We start from the raw sequence: 6,000 nt of genomic DNA on the forward strand, positions 1-6,000 counted from the left end.
CTGCTGATGAAAGGAAACATGCTCAGAGGTTAAAGATCCTACAGGAATGCTCCAAGCTGAATTAGTGAAAACAGTTTCAATAATCTCTAAATCTTGAACCCAGATCTAGTAGGGAGGAACGAACCCATTTCACAAGTACTGGCTGCTTTGTTTCAGATAAATCTGAAATTTCATTTCAGAGAAAAAGGGCTGTCATTAAATACAGGATAACTTGAAAAGAAGGACAGATAAAATCAGCAACTTTCAGTTGTAAATACTATCATGGATTTTACCCAACACACTGATGGATGGGCCTCAGCCCCTGCCAATGGCATCAGAAGACAGAACAGATTCCTCAGCCAGGTGACTTCGGTTTAGAAGAAACAAGGCAAAGAGATCAGGTAAAAACACCAAGACTTTCAGAGAGACATTTCAGATGTACCGTGTGACAGTCTCCTTCTTGACAGCTTTTCTGTGCCATCCAAATCCGTCATTTTGGCATGAAAATGACCACACTGGGGAAATGTCTGTCCCTTTAGACAGATACACACACAGGTTTCTGCTGGGTTTGGTGTATCTGACTAATTACGAATAGGGGCCAGCTCTCAGCATTTTCAGTTTTGGTGATCCCCAGACAGTTTCCAATGGATGTTAGAGACAACCACATAGTGAATAAAAGTTTGTTTTTCTTTGTTATCATGCACGCGTTGTTTGGAAATGGCCCATGAGCCCCTGAGCTGCTGCAGCTGGCTGGAGAGCAGCAGTGTAGATTAAAAAAAGGCCAAGTGTAAAAAGCAAGGGCTTAATTTGTGCCCTGGGAAAACACAGCATCCTTATCCTCAGGAGAACTATCACAGAGGCAGCAGCAACACAAGCTCACAAATAACCTAATTTTTCATTTCTGAGGATGTAAGGAAATAGCCCAGGTCACAAACAATCCTCAGCCCAAGTGGCTGCACCAAAACTGCTCACCTTTCCTTCACTTTTGGTCTGATTCAACAGGAATTCTCGTTGCAGCTGCAGAGGGCTCACTGCTCCTTTCAGACAGCATTCCTTCCCCTACGAGAGCCCATGCCTACACTTTAATTCAATATAAAGACGTGTCTCTGCACGAAACTTGTTGCAGCTGTTGCATATCTGCATGAAGTGATCTTCAACAGTCGTGTGAGCAGCATGTCTGCACTGCTTTGATTCTCTCTGACTACTCCAATTTTCCTCGGATTGTTGTGGCCACACAGCACTAGGATGTTTTGAAATCAATAATCGTTGCTCTGGTCAAACTTCTTGCTCAACATTGCTCCATGTCTGTGCTGTCCGTGTTTGATGGGATGTTTCATGCTGGGTATTATATGATACTTCCCAGAAGGCATCAGAGTTCTCAGACAAAATTATATAGTTTTCATAATTCCTTTTGTTCACCCCATCACTCAGTTGTTTTCATATGGACCATTTTCTGACACTGCTGGAAAACAAGAATAATCCCTGTGATGTTGACACGCCACCATCTCAGCGAAGCACGCAAAGCTCCCCACAGCAGTGAGGGCTGCAAGGTCTGAGGGCAGAAGGATTTAGGGCTGCTGGTACTTGCAAACACTCTGCTTCCACTCTGCCAGGAAAAAGCTCGCTAATGTGATCCTGGGAGTTCCAGCTGTCGAGGAGAACCTTCTGTCAAATAGGTGGATTTTCATGTAAGACATTTTGCTACAACCTGGGTAGGGACTGGGCTAAGGAATATACTTCCTTAGGAGGTAGCAGATGGTATGATCCCCTCTGATGTCCTGTGTTGGGATACAAAATAAGGTCTGACAGACACAACACCTTCAAAATGACACTGCTGCATGTGCAGGGGGCTCAGAGGTGTATCCTGCCTTTCTAAGTACAGGCGGTAAGAGTGTGTTTGATCCTCCTGGAGTTGAAACAGCCAAGGATTTCATTACTCTGGTTGTTTGGCAGGCCAGCAGTTGTCATCTCCAGCACAGCTTTGCTGAAAAGGGTATTCCCAAGAGAAGCATCCAGAGCAGAGGAGAACTGACAGCAGCCCATCACCCCAGCATTTGCTACTCAGGACCTGCCTATGTCCCTTCTGCTCTTCACCTTTTCCACTGCACTTCCAAAATGCCACAACTATCCACCCTTCTAAGGGATACAAATAATTTGAACACCTCCCTGCCTTGAATTTCTTTTCTAGCAATATTATTTAGACTGGCAGTCAATCCAACATGATCAGCTACAGCTCAGTCAGGGTGTGATGGCAGCTGTGAGGAAAGAAGCAGGAGAGGATGACATCTATTAACTCATCCAGCCTGCAGAGCTAAAACACTGTCTTTTCTTGGTTTTTTTACATTAATTTTTTTAAAGTAACTCAGTGCTGAGTGCTGAAATCTCTCAAAAACACAGCAAAACTTCTCTAGGTAACAGCAAATTCTGCAAACTTTCAAAAGTTTGGCCTATGCAGCACCTCTGCCAGAGCAGAGCCATTGGCAGGTGCTGGCACTCAGCTCCAGTGAGCAAAGCAGGGATGGGATCTGTGAGAGCTCATCATCTCCCAAAGCTACACACTTGTGCTGTACTAATAAATCCTCAGAAGAGGACTGAGAACACTGAAATACTCGGGTTCACATCAAGCATAGCTTCCAGATGCAACATCTTCAATCTGAGTGAACAATAAACAACCCACAAGGATGGCAATGGAAGCAAATCACAACTGACTGGGAGAGTTGTGGGCAGTCCCAGCAAAAACACAACCTGCTTGCAGCAGGACAGGATTTCCCCCAGGATGGTGTCACCTCTCAGCAAAGGGCTGTTTGCTCAGACCTCGAACGCCAAGGGAAGATTGAAGCAAAATTTACCAGCCTGTTGAACCACACGTGGGCAACACGGAGCAACAGGACAGAAGCAGAGCAAGTGCCTCCCTCATTCCCCACTGCCTGAAATGGTCTGAAAGCCTGCTCTGATGCCAAGAGCTTTAGTAGGATGCCAACTCAACAAGCAGTCAGATCATTGTGCCATCTCCTCCAAAAATCCTCCTCTGCCTTTGATATGTTAATCCTGCGTAAGGCAAATTCTCCCATTAGAATATAGTCCATTCTGGTCTGCCTGCAATCTGCATTATCCAGTTCAAAGTTAAATTAAAAATCCCAACCTGTGTGAATGTTGCAATCGCATTATGAAATCTGTAAATCTATTTTTAATGTCTTAATGCTGCTCTAGTTGAACAAGGCAAAGAGGCTGCATGGCATTTGCTTTACACTTTTTGAGATTCTCATGCACTAGTTAAATATTCACTCTGCAGCGTTTGCATTTCCAGTACTGCAGGACCCTAAAATAGAAGACAAGTTTTTCTTTCCCTCTTTCGTTTTTTAAAATTCCAGCTACAGGTAACTTGACTCAGGGATCTTTCCAAATCAAACGTGGAGCACTGAACATTGCAAGGAGAAAATGTTTCAGTGTAATACAGATGCCAGAAAATAGAATTTAAGTCCCAAACATGCAGCTATTTGCAGTGCTTTTATGGGGTGTTGGAGTCAAATATTTGATTTCATTTCAAATTTAAGATATATTAAATGTTAATTCTCTAAGTAGCTTGTTTTTATTAAGAAAATATTTGAACATCGCTGGAGCAACTCAGGCAATGGATCCAACTCAACTATCCCAAATCAACCTCTTACAGAACATTACTTGGGGGAGTAGTTTGTGCTTTTCTTTCTGATCTGGAATGGAAACAAGCTCCAAAGGACTGGAATTTTCTGCGTAACAAAACCTCTATTTTCTGACCAACTGGCTTTGAAAAATCAGTGTATGAAGCACTCAAATAAATCCTGCTGTTTTCACTTAAGAATCATCCTATGAGAAGTCGGGCAGAGGCTCTCTCTGCAGTCCAGCTCTTTATCACCATTAGTATTTCCCCTCTCATAATTACCATGCATTCCCGGTATTAAGTGCATTCAAACAACGTATGTATGCAAACAACTCAGAAATAAGGAAAGGACAACAGGGACAACAGATGTATCCTGAGATCCCAGACTTTTCAGGGCAGACACCCCAGCAAACCTCTGCCACGGACCCCGCACGGTGCTGCAGCACCATCACCTCCTGGTCACACGGACTCGCAGGGAACCAGGGCACATTCCTGTAGGTGACAGGAGGGAAAGCTTTAGCAGAGCTGTTAATACTCGAGACGGTGATCACGCCTGAAGAATGGGGATGACTCACAGCAGGGCTGGGGAGTTTCGGGAAACTTTGGGCAGCAAAGCGAACGAGGACGTTTAGAAGGGCAGACTTTGGGTTGGCGGGGGATCTTGACGGACCCCGCTCGCCCTGTCCAACCGCTGTGTCCCCTCTTTCCTCCTGCTGTCCCCTGCTATCCCTCCCAATTCCTCCCAATCCTTCTCTGTGCCCTCCTTGTCCCCCCTCCCCGTCCCGGCCCTGCTCCGTGCCCGTGCTGCTGCCGCCACCTCCCGGACACCGCCTGGAAGTGCAGCCCGGCCTCAGGACGCGGGGGCTTGGCTCAAAATTCCTAAAATAAAAATAAAATAAAATAAGAAGTCTCAAAAGACTAAACCCAGGCATGCGCCCTGCCCTGCGGCGACTCCAGCTCAGCCATTCCCTTCGGGATCCGTGCATTTCACAGCCCCCGGGATGGTCCGGATGCCCCTCTGCCCGCTCCCTGCTGCGGATGCCGCATTCCCCAGGATGAATCCCCAGGTGAATCCTCATTCATTTACAGGTGCTTGTTCTCAGGTAGTTGAGGGTGTGTCTGTGACACTAAATCTTCCCCCATTCAGTCAAATTCCAGCCCTTTTTGCGATTTTCGCACACGGGAGCGCCGGGCTGGCTGTGCCCATGGAGCCTCCCCGCTGCAGCCAGTGGGTCGGGAGCGCTGGGGACTGTTTAGAGATTCCTGAAAGAATTGGAACATGCAAACCAAATGAGCTTGGAGTAGCTTAAATCTCAATGGGGAAGTAAATGGCTCCAGCTTAAGGGATCCAACCAGCCCAGCATGCCCGCTGCTGACCACAATTCAAATGCAAGCAGATTCTGTTTCACTGAATTAAACAAGAGTGCTTGTTCAAATATTAGGAAAGACAAGAAAAAACGGTCTTGGAGAAACAAATCCTGCTGTGCTGGATGAGCTTCATGGACTAACTAATCCGGGATTCTGCCCTACGAGTCACCAGCACCAAATATCTGAGAAAGGTGCAAGGTACAGACACCTCTTCTCACCCGGGACCGCAGGGATGTGAACAATTAAGGTAAACATAATAAATACATAAGAACTGAGTAGCCTTAAGTGAAAGATTAGAGCTCAACTTCATCAGCTTGAACAGACAATGCAGTTATAATGACTGAGTTTTCAATTTTGTTAATGTAATTTACTGGTCCCAGTCAGACCCCAGCAGGGATGAGGAGACCAACTTCAAAGGACAGTTCAGGGCTCACTAAAAATACAAGTTAATCACATCAAGAATACCATGTTCTCATAAGTAACATGTACTGCAAAGCCTGACTGGCAGCTGGAGCAGACGGTGGGAGCAGGGACAGGGCATTGGCTGTGAAAGGGAATCGATGGGGTGAGAAGAGCACATGCAGGTATTGTGGTTGGCCTGGCCAGTTCTAATAATCATTTCCATTCATAAGCATCAAAGAGTCAAGTATTCCCACCCCCCTACTGCCATTTAAAAAGTATCTGACCTAATTATTACTATCCCTGTTGTGTAAATTCAGCACTTTGTCAGTCTGAATAAATGTACATTAGCCTTAACATGAGTGAAACAAGTTTAAACAATGAAGGCAGCTTTGTAAAGCTCCCTCGCTTTTTAACTTACTTGACACCACACTAAAGAGCCCATTTAGACTAAAGAGTTCAGCACATTTTGGGACCCATTAAATACCCAGGCTGAGACTAGATATTCCCTTTTTCTTTTTTTAATTTGTCCTACCTAGTTGCTAAAGTCAGCATAATTGAGCAATAAGCTGCTTTGCATTTCTTCAGCTTTGTAGGCAAGTTGCAGAAAGCTACAC

Source organism: Myiozetetes cayanensis, unplaced genomic scaffold, assembly GCF_022539395.1.
Source record: "Myiozetetes cayanensis isolate MyiCay16 unplaced genomic scaffold, myiCay2020 scf19, whole genome shotgun sequence".
Taxonomy (NCBI): Eukaryota; Metazoa; Chordata; class Aves; order Passeriformes; family Tyrannidae; genus Myiozetetes; species Myiozetetes cayanensis.